This window comes from Silene latifolia, chromosome X (assembly GCF_048544455.1).
Source record: "Silene latifolia isolate original U9 population chromosome X, ASM4854445v1, whole genome shotgun sequence".
NCBI lineage: Eukaryota > Viridiplantae > Streptophyta > Magnoliopsida > Caryophyllales > Caryophyllaceae > Silene > Silene latifolia.
This window is the reverse complement of record NC_133537.1, coordinates 255,456,406-255,473,742: the sequence shown is the minus strand read 5'-3', so window position 1 is coordinate 255,473,742 and position 17,337 is coordinate 255,456,406.

Below are 17,337 nucleotides of genomic sequence, written 5' to 3'. Positions count from 1 at the left end.
GCTGAAAAGTCCGCGAATCTGATTTGGTTGTGGAAAATGATTTGAAACCTTAATTTTTATGTCGATTCAGTTATGAGGCTTCTTCATACATAATCTTTGTATAGTCTAGATGATAATAGGATTTAGAATTTCGGAAAAATAATGTTTTAAACTCGTTTTATGAATCAATACTTTTTATGCGACGGTTTCTGTCAGTTTTTGGAAATCAGTCTGGAAACCCTTGATAAGTATGGAATTTGGGAAAAACACGTTAGATATAATTTGTAGCTAAGACTCATGGGGTTCCAATTCAATTGGCCTTGTATCAATTTGATTTTTCTGGAATTAGTTATGTATTTTATTCCGAGTCTGTCATGTGCTGGAAAATCAGGAAAAATCGTGTTTGATCATTAAGTTGATATTCCTACTAAGTTATGATGAGTCTAGGTTATGTGCATGATTATTTGATTGAGTAGGTGGTAATTATATATAATTATGTTATGTAGGTGATGGATATGTGAAGGTTCATAATTGATTGCTTGTGTGAGCTTGGATTTGCTGGCACTTGGAGGTAGGGAAATACACTTGACTTCTTATCGTGTTATTGAATTGTGTTGACTTGTTTGTGTTTCATATGACCAAGTTGTGAACGTGACTTGATTCGTGGTTGTTGATTACGCTATAATATGGTCGATTGAATGGTTCGTGTTGAGTGTGTTATCACAACATTTGGTCCCTGACATGATTTCATTCATTGGTATACATATTGTATTGCATTGTTTATCACGAGCATTCATATGCATTGGAGATGGAGGATGTTGTGGTGACGTGGTGTGGTGATGGTGATGTTGTGATAAGGCCCAGGCGGGTTCTGCAGGACTTGCCCTGGTGTCCTCAACAAGCGAGTGCGATCGACTACGGTCGATATATATAGTCTACCGGGGATCGGTATGGTCAAGGCGTTCCGGTTATGAGTTATGAGATGTGAGTTGAGATGGAGATGGAGGTGACGGAGGAGCATGCATCATACATATCATATTTTGTTGTTTCATTGTTTTCCCTACTCAACCTCGTGGTTGACCTGTGTATTCGTGAACACCGTGACGACCCAATTATTGGCGAGCGGACTTGGACAGTTTAAGAGATAGGACGGGAGCTGGATGGGCGTGAGGCACTGGATCGGAAGACTTAGTAGCTAGATCACTATTTAGAAGACTTTCACTTTTATTCATGTTAATTCTTGTAATTTGATGTAAAAGAAGTTTGTTATAATTAAGTTAAAGTATTCATATAATTTGCCTTGGAGTTTAATTTGTTATTCACTACCTCGGGAAACCGAGTTGGTAATGATCCGGTTTATTAGGGAATGTCTTCCCTAAGGCTCCTTCATAAACCGGGGTGTTACAAAGTGGTATCAGAGCGAACGATCCTCAGGCCTAAACCAATGAACCTAATGAACGTAGGATGTGTCTAAATAAAATGAACCCCTGGGAATAAACTGCTAGGAGCTCACAGTGCGGTTAAGAAGGCGCCCTTAATGCGTGCTCTTTTGCCCTCTCAGTTTTGAACCGGTAACCCGAGAGAAATTGAGTGAATGGGGTAGTTAGAAGGAAAACCTTGGATATAATCGAGTGGATGTACACCTTGAGACCCATATATTCTAACCATGCTGCAGGACAACGTTACGGTAAGTATTTTGTATGAATGATGGCCTGATCATGTGATGTTGTGGAGATGAGAATTAAAATTTTCGTGTTCGAGTTGATAATTGTTGGATTGTGGTAATCGTGAGCGTGAAAATAATTGCGAATTGATGATATTTATCTGGATGGATGTCGAATGACGTGTTGATAGTGCTATTATGTCTCGTGATATGCGGTTATGTGATCCCGAAGCCATGCTAGTATAGTATTGTGATAGTAATGAGAAACACTATTGAATTGCATGTTCTAGTCATAGCAATAATCGTGATTTAGATGTAAGGAGTATATCGAGATGCTTAGGGATGCTATGGGATAGATGTTTACGTAAGTACAAAGTGTGAGATTTAAGTTAGGATGGGTTAGTATCGATAGTGTGGTTGTAAGAGCTTGGAACATAGTAAATGAATGACCTAGTGCTGAAACACGTTTTGTTTGATTTTACTCTCTAATTGATCTTACTGCCATTCGTTTTCTGTTTGTCGCCTATGGATGAAAATTTTCTGAGAGATAGCCTCGTGAGTTAGTGTTCATTTGGCGTTGGTTTCATGCTTATAGGATATACGGATTAGGAGTAATAAATATTTTAGTGGGCTGTGGTCAGGAAGTTCCTGTGCAGTGATGTTTTGACCAACGATTTTGTAAAAATCCTCATTTAAATTGTATTAATAATTTTTGCATAATTCCAACTCCATCGATCCGAAGATTCGCATATGTTTTCAAATTGATAAGCCACGAAAATTCTTGATGTCTCTATATTAAATGGTAAGTTTTGCAAACTGACCCAAGTTTCAGACCAATTGCTGTCACATACTTGTTTGGACCAACTGAGTTGTAAAATCCTTTAAAAATTGAATTCTTGAGCTTTGGACCTCATTCTTTTTCTCACGAATTATTAACTCTCTGTATGTTATAAAAATGTAATATAACTCAAGTTTTCGTTGAACGGTTATTTATTCGTGATTTTTGGAAGTTACCACGTGAATCATAACTTTTAAAATGTGAATTCTATGTTGAGTTTTCATACAATTGTTCGATTATTTCATGAGCCTTATTAATGTGAAATTATAGTGTCCTTATATGATGATAGTAGCACACATATTCATTGGTTATGTATCTTAACAAGTGATAAAAAAAAATTAAAGTTTAGTTTATAACATTGTTGGCATGATAGTATGAGTGAAATTGAATAGCTTAATCGATCCTTAATCGAGGTGAAATATTTTATACGAGTCCAGTTGTTGCATATTTTATATATGTTTGGCATGTTGTAATATCTCTGGTGTGTTCATCATACTTGTATAGTGGTCGGATATATATAAATATAAAACTATATTGTCATATCTTGGTAAAGTTGGTGGCGTTAAATGTTAACTTGATTGTTCTAATATACTCGCGTGAATATTTATAATAATTATGTTTAAATGTTTACACATGGATGGTAGTAATGAGTATGTCTAAATGTTCACATGTACGATGTCATCCGGTTCTAATGTCTTTTATGTGAGTCTGTGTGCCTATAGTTATACTTATTACTTTCATTGCATTAATTTATTCAGTTGAACCTAAACTTATGATATGATAATAAAATAGTGTCGTTGTTCCTTATTGGATATGTTCATAGTTGTATTGTCACGAAATGCTAAGGTGATTATTTTGACGGAAATTTTCTTACGTCGCTATGTTGGCAAATTATGATGGGATAACCCTTTTATGATTCACATGATATGCGTTGGTTTAAATGATAGTCGTTATAGATACAATTAGTTGAGCCTACGAGTTGCCTAATTATTCAAATTGTGCAAATCGGAGAAGTTGTTCAAGTTGCTAATCTTTTATCATAGATAATGTCCTACAAAGTATATGAAGGCAAATGTGTATGTTTAAGCTAATTATGCGATATCTTTTGTTTTGCTTTGAAAATGAGTTATACTACGTTCTTTGGACACAATTGAACGATAAGGTTGCTAAAATGTTAAACACATGTGTGATATGGAAGTAATGTTGTTGTTGTCATGGATCATATGTTGTTACTTTTATTGGGAAATATGTTTTCTGAATTTACATCATGCAAACTGACTAATTCGTGTTGCATAGCTGATGAGTCAAATGGTTTTGATTACATGTTATGTTTTATGTGGTTTCAAAGTGTTTAAGTAGTGCGTATGTGCAGCATGTTTTAATACTCCTGGTGATTGTTAGTGGTAGGGCGGAATGAATGCGCATATGGATCAATTGTTCGGAATTAGTAATAGTTTTGACTTGAGAGAGGAATTTGGTGGGGTCAATGTTAAAATTGTATCTTTGGTATATGTATATCCTTATGGTTGATCTTTCTAAGGTTGTTGTTCTCTAGTAGATAATGCGAACTGTGATAATCTTGAGTTGACCAAAACCACAGGTACTACAACTACTCGAAAACTTGTTATATAACTTTCGCACACTTAAACCACGTGAATGAATCCTGTATCTTAACACCTTCTACGGTATCACCCTTGTGTCCTAATTTGTTTAGCTTTCAACTCGTAGGATGGATCCCTACAATGTACACCCGCGAGATCTGTTACATGTCACTTGATACGACTTCAATGAGCATTGTGAGAAACTTTGTCTTTGCCATGGACAAGTATGGCCATAATGGGCACCACAGTACTTAACTAATACTCGATTAAGAGCGTATACCCTTATTGATACTATCCCGACTGGCATACTAAGGGACAACAAACACTTCTATATGAGAGAGTTGTCCACCCATTGCATGAGGTTATGCCGTGACCCCAATTCTTCACAAGGGGCCAATTACCCGCCCGAGCATACCTTTGACTTTATATCAGGCGACCTGAGATACGAATTTTATGCTAATGTACCTGATGCCGAAAGTACGACTGAACCATCCAAACCGGACTTTGGGGAAGAGGTGAACCAGGAAGGGAATGACATAGAAGTCACCAATCGAGTAAGCACGACCTAGGACTGTTAGGTTAGAGCTAGTAACACCATGATCGATCTGTTATGAAACCGTGTAAACCTTTAGCTCCTTTCTTGTTGTTCTTTTAGTTTGATGTTGTGTTTTTAAGTTAAGCATGAGCTAAGTAATAAGTGTTACTTGTTGACAATCAATTAATTCCATAATAAAACCTTGTTTTCGACTTTAATGTTAAGGCGATCTCTTATCATGTGTTCTTTTACGTTACATGTTGTTGAAAGTGATTTTGTTGCATACGTATATGAAAGTTGAAAAGAGGTTACGAGGACGTAACCATGTTTTTAGTTGGGTAGGATTGTAAAATCTTAATGTTATGTTGCACTTGTTTATAGATTGTGGTTTGATTAAGTTGATGTTTCGTTGGGTGTACCCATGCAAATGAGTTCTCTATGTTGTGTTCTTACTTCTGTTAGTTGGTTGATGTGTAAGAGAAGCGTGTAGTTAAACTACTGGTATGGTGCTCTAATAGGTCGAGGTGAACAACGGTAGTAGGATGATGGAATAATTCGTGGTGATATGTTTGCATGAAGTAAGTTCCGGGACGTAACTTTCTTTTTAGGAGGGTAGAATGTAACATTTTGTTTTATGGGCCTAAGTTAGTTCTTGAGTTCTTATACTAGAAAATCTGTTTTGGTACCCACGGTGATGCTTGGAGGTTTGATAGATGAGCGAACTTCGGGACGAAGTTCATTTTAAGGGGGGAAGACTGTAATACTCCGTATTTTATTTTACTATTTAAGTCGGGTAATTGTTTAGACGATAATTACGTTAAGTTATTTTACTTGACTCGCGTTGTATCGTAAGATCGAGTTGTTTCGTAAGTTAATTGAGACGGGTTTACATGGAGTTCGAGATGTGAGCTAACCCATTTACCCTCGACCCATTGGAGTTTACCCAATAACATGTTTAACCCAACACCCAACATCATGTTTTTACCTAATTCTTAACCTAATTTTTACCCTAACACTACACAACCCTCATCTCACCCGCCTCCCTCTTTTCGACGCACACCAACACACACACACACGATCCTTGCATTTGATTGAAGATTGCTCATCGATTCCAACCTAATTCAATTCCCTGTTTGTAAGTCGATTTCATTCCATTGTTTATACTATTTTAAAGTCGTTTTTTTCGAAAAGTTTGAAAAGAGAGTCCTGTTTATTTGATGTCTAGTTTATGCATATAAAATATCATAGTCAAATTCTTTGTGGTTTGTCCTAGGTGATTTATTTATTAACATGTCGCTGAAAAGTCCGCGAATCTGATTTGGTTGTGGAAAATGATTTGAAACCTTAATTTTTATGTCGATTCAGTTATGAGGCTTCTTCATACATAATCTTTGTATAGTCTAGATGATAATAGGATTTAGAATTTCGGAAAAATAATGTTTTAAACTCGTTTTATGAATCAATACTTTTTATGCGACGGTTTCTGTCAGTTTTTGGAAATCAGTCTGTAAACCCTTGATAAGTATGGAATTTGGGAAAAACATGTTAGATATAATTTGTAGCTAAGACTCATGGGGTTCCAATTCAATTGGCCTTGTATCAATTTGATTTTTCTGGAATTAGTTATGTATTTTATTCCGAGTCTGTCATGTGCTGGAAAATCAGGAAAAATCGTGTTTGTTCATTAAGTTGATATTCCTACTAAGTTATGATGAGTCTAGGTTATGTGCATGATTATTTGATTGAGTAGGTGGTAATTATATATAATTATGTTATGTAGGTGATGGATATGTGAAGGTTCATAATTGATTGCTTGTGTGAGCTTGGATTTGCTGGCACTTGGAGGTAGGGAAATACACTTGACTTCTTATCGTGTTATTGAATTGTGTTGACTTGTTTGTGTTTCATATGACCAAGTTGTGAACGTGACTTGATTCGTGGTTGTTGATTACGCTATAATATGGTCGATTGAATGGTTCGTGTTGAGTGTGTTATCACAACATTTGGTACCTGACATGATTTCATTCATTGGTATACATATTGTATTGCATTGTTTATCACGAGCATTCATATGCATTGGAGATGGAGGATGTTGTGGTGACGTGGTGTGGTGATGGTGATGTTGTGATAAGGCCCAGGCGGGTTCTGCAGACTTGCCCTGGTGTCCTCAACAATGAGTCGGGCAGATCGACTACGGTCGATATATATAGTCTACCGGGGATCGGTATGGTCAAGGGCGTTCGGGTTATGAATTATGAGATGTGAGTTGAGATGGAGATGGAGGTGACGGAGGAGCATGCATCATACATATCATATTTTGTTGTTTCATTGTTTTCCCTACTCAACCTCGTGGTTGACCACGTATTCGTGAACACCGTGACGACCCAATTATTGGCGAGCAGACTTGACAGGTTTAAGAGATAGGACGGGAGCTGGATGGGCGTGAGGCACTGGATCGGAAGACTTAGTAGCTAGATCACTATTTAGAAGACTTTCACTTTTATTCATGTTAATTCTTGTAATTTGATGTAAAAGAAGTTCGTTATAATTAAGTTAAAGTATTCATATAATTTGCCTTGGAGTTTAATTTGTTATTCACTACCTCGGGAAACCGAGTTGGTAACAGTCCGGTTTATTAGGGAATGTCTTGCCTAAGGCTCCTTCATAAACCGGGGTGTTACAGGGGCTAACCCACAAAGAATCCGGTATGGGATATATGATTCCCGCATCAAGTAATTTCATGACTTCTCCCTTGACGACTTCTTGCATGTGGGGGTTCAATCTTCTTTGGGGTTGAATGGTAGGTCTATGGTCGTCCTCTAGATGAATCCTATGCATGCAAAAGTTGGGACTTATCCCCTTAAGGTCATCTAGACTATAACCTATAGCCTTCTCATGTTGTTTCAACACATTAAGCAATTTTCCCAATTGGTCATCATCAAGTCTATCATTAACAATCACGGATTTGGTCTTTGATTCATCAAGGTAAGCATATTTCAAATTTGAGGGAAGGGGTTTTAAAGTAGGAGTTTATACCTTACTTTCTTCCTTTGGGGTTTCATTGAGAATTTGCTCCATCTCCATTAAACATTCCATTCTCATAGCATACTCAACTTCACTTTGATCAACCTCATCATATTAAAATCCCATGATGGGTTCCTCTTGTTCTTGAGTTTGCAAAATATCCTCTAGGATGGATTGCTCATCCTCTATGGGTTGACATGCTTCTACTAGAATATTATGCACCAACTCGGATTGTTCATGAGTGAGTTCCTTGTTAGCTAGAGCGGCCTCAAAGAGATCCACCTCCAACTCCCAATACATGCTCTTAGCCTTACTTGCTTCTAGGGCTTCTAATGCTTGCATGGGATCCTTGAAGTAGGGGATACTCAAATGGTCCTCTACAAAACAATCTATGAAATCCATTCTCGCAAAATATCAAACAACTTGAAAACGATTAGAGCAAACCTTGAGGAGTTTTACTTCCCCAAGGTGAAAAAGACACAACTAATAACAATAAAAGAAATCTTAAATCAATTAAACACCGTCCCGGCAAACGCGCCATTTTTGATCGAGGCCATTTCGTGTTCACAATTAAGTATATGTGGTCGTTGGTCAATGGTCGATACAAAACACAATTTATACTTCACAAACAACTCTACAATTAGTAAAGAGGAAAGTAAAGGTCGGATCCCAAGGGACGGGTATTGAAATGAGAATTCTATTGTAACTAGTAGTGTCTAGGGGGGTGTCACAAATTGGGTTGATGTAGAAGGTTACTAAACTAGAATAACAATGAAAGTAAACAAGCAAGATGATTAAAAAAAAGGTGTAAACAATTGATTAAAAGCACTAGGGTGTCATGGGGTCATAGGGGAATCATGGGATATGATCATACAAACATGTTCTCAAATTATAAGCAAGCAATTATTGTTGTGATGGATTGAGTTGGGTTATATCTTACAATCCTAGGAAAGTTTGGGTCCCGAATCGATTAGATTGTACAACACCTACAAGTCGACTTAATCTTTCCTACTCAACACATGCATGGTCTAACAAGACTCGAGTTGGGTTATGTCTTACAAGTCTCATTGAAAAGATAGAAGATGATAGTAAATGCAAGGATTCATAGGCTTAGCATTTCATCAAATATAACATGTGCATGTATTAAGATCAAAACAAGCAAGCAAATAAGATATGAAAGCATATTGATTTAAGCATGAATCATTCCCCATGTTGGTTTCCCCTAATCACCCATTAAACCCTAGCTAAGAGACTACTCACTCATTATCATGTTGATCATGCTAGCAAGGTTGTCAATCATACCAACAATATGAAACATGATGAATAAATGAAAGTAATTAACAATTAATTAAAAAGGGATTAAGAGATTATACCTACTAATGATTCCAATAATAAAGCAAGAATAATAGAAGTACTTGAATCCTAGATTGAGAGGTTGTCAATCTCCCAATAATAACCCAAATAATCTTCAATTACCCAAAATAAAGGAAGAACAAGAGAGAGATTAAAGAACTAAAACTTGGATTAATACTTGATTACAATATTGAAGAGAGATTTGATTGATATTAACTACACTAATTATTGATAAAAAGAACATGCTCCTCTAATTAGCCTAATGGGGTATTTATAGTGAAAATTAGGGAGGATGCATTAGGGTTAACTAAGGGCTAAACTAGTAATTACACTTTTTAAGTTGAGCAAGGAGACTCCGGTATTTTCTGAGAGAAGGGCTTCTCTTTTCGTAGCTTGAAGAATGAAATCCGTCTTTGTGCGGGAACTGCGGATTAGAGTCGGGACGGCCGGATTTGGGCTGTGCAATCCGAGCGGATTCGGGAGAGGGACGCTCGGATTGTTGAAGGGGAATCCGAGCGGATTCCAAGGAGGGACGCTCGGATTGTCTTTGGGCTGACGGACGACGATTGTCTGCAATCCGTTCGGATTGTTGGTCAGCGTCAATTCTTCTTCTTTTCTTCCCTTTTCTTCATAAATTCCTTGGGGATTTCCTTGGGGACGCAAGGATCCTTTCTCAACATTGTTCTTCTACTATGATATGTACAAAGGCCTTCTAGTCTTGTCTCTTGTTGATGCTTGGTCATTGAATACAATCAATTTAGCCTTGTTTTGCCATGAAAATGCAAGATTCTTACTCCTTTCCTACCAAGGGATCAAAATCTCAAAGAATATGCAAAACAAAGAACTAAAGATAAGAAATGACCCAAATAGGCACTAAAAAGCATGGGAACAAGGCTAATTCGGGGGCTAAATATGCGCTAATTATGGTCACATCAGTTTGTTAAGACAGTTTCATTTAGTTGGTTTATAGTTTGAGAATTGTTGTATTTTACTTTACAGTTGGTTATGTTATGTAATCACCTAAAACTTATTATCATTTAAATAGGTTTCGTTATTGTCTATTTGAGTATCATTGCCTCGGGTAACCGAGATGGTGACGTTCTCATACCTTAAGTGGTCCTTGTAAAGCACTTGGAGTATGGGGGTGTCACATTAGTCGTTTAGTCATAATTAATAATTAATTGTATTTTTATATAATAGTAGTATCATAATTACTTTATTAATATTATGTATAGGTGAGAGGGGAAGCAAGGCGGAAAATAAAGTGAAGCGAGTCAAGACGGAATTAAGACGGGGTGGTATAAGTCAAGTTAGAGGAAGTCAACAAAGCCCAAAGGTCAAAGTTGACCTTCTTCACTCACTCAACTCCCCTGCTCTTTCACCTTCATCATCATCAGTCCACCTTCATCCTGCAACCACCACGAGCAGCGTCACCCGAGCTCGACTTTCTCGTATCACCAGCTGCAACCAGTCCCCTGCTTCATTCAATCACCACCCATCAACCATTTGCAACAAACAACCGTCCACGACACCAAGCAACAGCAGCAACCACCTCCATCGAACCCGACCTCACCATACGACTCGCCCACCGTTCAAACCAGATCCGCACCATTCATTCACCAAACTCGACAACAAACATCCACCTGCAGCAAACACTAGTGTAGATACCTCATTTCTGCACCACCCGCCAACCACCCAGTGATGATTGGGCCACATGTTTGGTACGCGGAACGATTTATGACAGTTCATAAGTTTATCATCAAGTGATAGATCAAATACTTGTGTCTACCCCTTAGTTGTCATCTACGCGCCGATACGGTCGTTTTGACAGTAATTAGAGTTCATTTGGAGTCCGGGTAAAAAACCGCTTTATTTTCTAATAAACCTTTTAAAATGCCGAGTCGGAATGTCCTAGAATATTCCGGATATTTATCCCATAAATTAATTTTATGTCTTTTGGCAAAATATATCCTGAAAATCTTATTTTAAGAAATAAGGAAGTAGAGATCCACCGCAATTCCATAAAAGAAACGCGGAATTCTTTCTTCCGCAGCAGGAAACCACTGGGGAAATGACGCCGCAGATGCTGCGCCTCTTCCCTAGCTCATTTCCGCATGTTTTCATATTTTTCCGTGATTTATTTTCAAAGTTTGAGTCATTCCATAACTCTCCATATTTTTTAGTATAAATAGGGACTTTCGTTCCACATATTTTTCCCGCGAGTGTCCGCCCTTCTCTTCTCCCTTTTCATTCTAAGACCGTGCTCTAAGCTTTTGACGTCTACGTGCTTGATGAATCGACCACGTAAGCTCAGATCATTCTGAGTACCAGTCACGTTGCATGACTGACCAATTTTACCACTACACATCAATCAACTTAATCTAAATCCTCTTACGAGGGCACTTTCTTCATACATTCGAGTCGAGCAATCACTAAAGCGTTAACTTAGTTAATCGCCTTTCGTCAAACATGTAAGTCTGAGGGTATAAATCCCATATTTTTTATTGTATTTTATTTTTGTATCAATTAATGTAATATTTACGTCAAGAGTATGCTTAAAACCGACTTATAAAACCCTATTATTAAACTGCTTTTACATATCAGCAGTAACCAGACGTCGAGAAGAAACGCAGCATCTGCTGCGCCTCTTCCAGAGGCTGCCGCAGTTCCTTCTCTTCTTCTTCTTCCTCGGTTCTCTGTTGGTTTCATTCTTTCCCTTTTAATTTCTTATTTTCTTTCTTTCATTCATACATAATAGATTTTAATACATTCTTAATATTTATCATACTTTATTTCCGACTTAAATCCCTAATAATTGATATTTGAGGGTTTTCGTCATTAAATCAAACCCGGGTTTTGGAGATTCGATTTGTTCATATCAAGTCTCTAGAATTCGACTTTTGTACATGTTTATTTCCAGTTTATCGTATCTTTCAGTTCGTTTCTATCTCCATAATTAAACCTAGTTAGTTCTAACTCGTTTATAATTTGTTTTTAACTCGTTTTAATTATTTTTAATCCGTTTTAATTCGTGTTTATTTCTTTTATGACGGTTCCATACATAATTAACATGCTAAATCACTTTGACTTGAGTCGTATATCGATAATCAATCGTTAAACACACCAGTGAACACTAATAACTCGCAGTTCTGACTTCACAGTCAGAACTCACCTCACGAACAGACGCAGTGAACCTGCGCCTCTTCCAAGGGACGCAGCAATGCTGCGCCTGTTCCGGGATAAGTTCTGTCTCTGAACTTCCGTTCTTGCTTTGACCTAAATCCTATAATTACGTAATTAATCCACTACTAACCATAATATCACCCCTAATCTGTCCATATTTTCTAACCTTATTTATTTTCCTCTGTTTTTCTCAAATCGTCCGTCTTAAATGTATTTTTGACGTAAATCAATTAAATCATTGTAATTCATTGTAATTTATTTATTGTAATTTTAATTATCGTTATTTATTTACTATTATTTATTTTTGGATGATTTATTTACTTGTTCTTCACATGTAATTAATCTAACTTTCAACTTTGATCCAATTTTATGTTAAATTACATGTTCACCGACTTAGTATTAATTCACATGTTAGGATTAAAATATTGGATGTTGCATTGCATGCATATAATCGACAACATATCAAATACGAACGATTTTCCTAATCATTAGTAGAGGACGCTATCGAGGTGGGCAGGATTAGGTGTTCAGTTAAAGGACTTCCTAATACGTACCCTCACCCCTTACTCCAGATCTCTGTGAACATCTGTGTTCATTGGCATCCACGAGAGTCATTCTAGACATAGAATGCTAAGGGTAACAAGTTCTTAGTGTTCGTGTCACTACGTTGTGTCTTGACATGACACGAGGTATTCGAACGGTTCCAATTTCCCATAAAAATTGGTGACGACTCCACAAATGCAAACGCTTGTTCCCAAGCGCCCCCCGTGTCCACAGTTTGGCGACTCCGCTAGGGAAAATACACTTATGTGTTGCTAAGGGTGAAACTTGAACAAGGTTAAGGAATAGTTTGTACGAGACAGTTATCGGTTTTCATTACTCGACCTTCTTAGGTCGTTTTATTCGGCCTTCCTAGGCCCAACCTAACCCATTCGACCAATCGTCCCGTCTGGACGGTCCAAATTCTTATCTGGGCCTAAGGATAGATAACCATTGACCTCAACCATACCGTGGTACATACTCATGTTTGTATCAAGGGCTTTTACTACTCGAGGAAATGGACTAGGAACCGACCATACTCTTGTTTGGCGCGGACCTCTCCACAGACCAGGGTTTGATTGCTTGGTATGGCAACCCACCTTTTAAGCCAAAACCCTTATAAATGCACTCGGCATACCGTTATAATGAATGCTTGTATCATACGTGATCACCATTTTGTAAACAAAACCATGACGAAATTTTATAAAATAAAAATCCTTTTTCAAAATGTAAACATTTCGAAATGGCCTAAAATAAGCGCAAAATGAGTCGAAACTCTGTCCAAATGTCCAGTCAAAATTCGGGCCTCAAAACCCATTTCAAAACCTCAATTCGAGTCAACACACCAACAACTACACTACAGTTGCTCAGGACAAACATTTCAAAACTTTGTCATTTTTAATCCTCACTTAACACAAGTGGCACACTCCCACTTCACAAGTTGAGTCTTTTATGAGTAAGTGTGCTAAAATGGTCTGTGACACCCCTCGATAACGCGGAAAATATAACTTATAAATTCAAGCGGAAATTAGGAAATTTTTGAAACTTTTAAAATTTAAAGCGCGGGTTCATTAAAATCCAAAACATAAATAAAGAATGCGGAAATAAAGTTTAAATTATACAAACATGACAGTCAAGGTGAAGGAAAATATATCCCTCGAATGACAATACAGTAAAAGGTAAATATAAGCAATTCTAATAAACCAGCTACTAGGCCAAAGTGCTCGCTAGCTCACACATGTCTTCACCCCATAGATGCACCAACTAATACCTGTCATTCATGTAAACATGAACGCCACAGTCAGTGGTGAGTAACTCAAGGTTCTCCCAGCCACAAAATGTCGAAACGAACATAACAAAGAACTAAAACAGGTAAGTCATGTAAGATACTTACAAAAGATGTGAATATCAAGTTATATTTAAACATGGCAATTAAATGAGATGGAACAAGAGAGATCAACATTAGCATGATAGAGATTCAACTAATCATGATAATTACATAATATGAAAGACAAGAATACTGTCATTTATACAAAAGCACGCATTTCAAGGAAATACAACATAGATATGAGATTAGAATTCGAATCATGTGAAGCAGTTAAGTAAGGGATCAACCAAAGCAATTTACAAGAATAGAAATTGTAGCCATTACTTGGAAAACCACTTAGCAAACATTGTACGGGACGTGGCTACTAATGTCACATTCATACTTATGGCTTGCATCTCACCATAGGAACGGATGGGAACATCAATCCCGACGATCATATCGCAACTAGAGGGCTTATAGCTCACCCCTAGTATCCGATAGGACCAAGACAAACAACACAAGGCATAAATCTTGCCTTGAAAGACAAATACCAATATCTATAACCAAGCAAGACCTTTACTACTCATATATCAAAATATAATTCCCCTGGTAGGACGACAATGGTACTCCCAAGACTCAGTCCTAGTCTAAATCTGGCTAGACTCTCGGGACAGTACAGTTCACGATTCGACATGCGGCAGAACAGTCCGCATCCAAGACTCGAAGACAGATCGAAAATTGAGAACCCACAATCGGCAGGACAGTCCGAAAGAGGCGGAAGATATGAGCTAAACCCACAATCGGCCGGACAGTCCGAAAGAGGCGTAAAGACAAGTCAAGCAATAAGGTATAGCATAAAGACATTATCAAGAGGATACGACTCAACCAAGCGATACGAATCAACTTGGAATGAGACTACTACATGTAATGAACCGATGATAACCCAAGTGAGACATTCAAGTCCAGTTACTCGTAAACATGGATTAGTGACTCATTTCTCAATACTTGTCACTTAAAAAAAATGTAAATAAACAGAGATGAACCGTTTATAATAAGCAAAACAAGCATTCAATTATAAATGACTCAAATGTAAGATAAATCATTTACTACTTACAAAGCGTAAATAATCGAATTGGATGCATATTATAAGGAAAGCACGTCATTTTATATATAAATGAGATACTTAAATAATAAGTTCCACAATTATGATTCATGTGAGAAAAATATATCAATGAACAATATTTAACGAATTAAGTCATATAAGGCATGAGACGGGATTTAAATCATTCAAATAAACCAACTTACGCCAAAACAATCCTCAATGTAATATTGGTTCTAAACTTCTAACAATCTGATCTTATTGTAAACATTAAAACTCACTTAGCTAATACCCCATTGTGATGAATAACTTGGCATACCATGCGTAATTAATCGCCAGTAGCAATTTCTATTAAACAACCCACGTACTATTTATTATAACCACCAACTTAAATCTCAAAATCCTAAATCAAATCTCAATGTCAACGTGGAAAAACGACCCATCTCACAAATATGATTGTTACTAATATAGGCATGCCACCACCCACGGCCAAGACCTCCGCCACTCATGCTAAAACGGGTACTAACACAGCCATTTCTCGTATTCAAACACACAACAATACCGTCCCAAGACAGCTCACATAACGCTCATAGAAACCGTCCCACAAATAACCCATATTCATCATGGGAATTGCTCTAATCTCGTCTAAAAACAACCGTAACCACGCTGTCCACAAACAGTCCGAAAAATCTTCACAATGTCCGTCTATCATGGCTCCTAACAACAACACCCAAACAGTCCAAACAACCACCCGACAAACCACCAAAACGAACCTAACCAGGCCGTGACAGGTCACAAAGCACCCTTTCACGGCTGAGACACAGAGTACAGGACAGTCCAAACTTCAGTGTGATACCCGTCTATCACGAATCTCAAAAACGACACCCAAACGAAGCATAAAACAGTTCCAATCGAGTCAAAATTTAGATGGCATGGAAGACAAGTTTGAGACGGAAACAAAACTCAGCTAGAGCACGAACTTTACAACCCTTACACTCATCCTCAATGCTCAAAAATCATTTGAAAATAGTCGCATAAAACAAGCCCATATCAAACATTATTCTGGGACGAAAGTTAAGATAAAAATGAGGAAAACGCAAGGAATCAAACAAGAGCATAAAAAAAACGACATATAAGACGGAGTTTCGACATTTTTGTCGAGTAACCTATCACCGTTACCTCGTTGCTCTTTAAAACAACATGCTCCCGATCCACAGCTACTCTGAGTTGTCCTAGCTAATACCCAAACGCAGGAACGAAGGAAAAAGACGGCAAATTCGAGTCTAAAGTAAGACGTCCGATCAGAAACAGATGGCAAGGTGGTGCCTTTCTTACATATAAAGAAGGAGAAAGAGGAGAGGAAGCTAATGGTACAAAAATAATTGAATTTGGTCGAGAAACGGAGACGGGATCTTGGTTTTTAGGCGACGAAAATGGAGGTTAGGGTAGCTCTGTGTTTTGTTGGTGTTGCTGCTGCTCTTTCGAAAGGAGGAAGGAGAAGAAAAAAAGGGTGTAGGGACGGGTTCATCAACAACCACAAAAACATACAATAATAATAATAATAATAATAATAATAATAATAATAATAATAATAATAATAATAATAATAATAATAATAATAATAATAATAATTATAATAATAATAATAATAATAATAATAAGGGTTTTTCTAACCTATGCCCACTAGGCATAGGATAAAAAACCCAAAATAGAAAGTAATAAATGTATTTTCTTGTAAATCAAAGTAAAAGTAGTTGATATGCAATTTCCCATACAAATATCATTTATTTCTTTCCTTTTTGGGTTTCTTATCCTATGCCTAGTGGGCATAGGTTAGAAAAACCGTAATAATAATAATAATAATAATAATAATAATAATAATAATAATAATAATAATAATAATAATAATAATAATAATAATAATAATAATAATAATAATAATAATAATAATAATAATAATAAAAATAATAATAATAATAATAATAATAATAATAATAATAATAATAATAATAATAATAATAATAATAATAATAATAATAATAATAATAATAATAATAATAATAATAATAATAATAATAATAAAAATAATAATAATAATAATAATAATAATAATAATAATAATAATAATAATAATAATAATAATAATAATAATAATAATAATAATAATAATAATAATAATAATAATAATAATAATAATAATAATAATAATAATAATA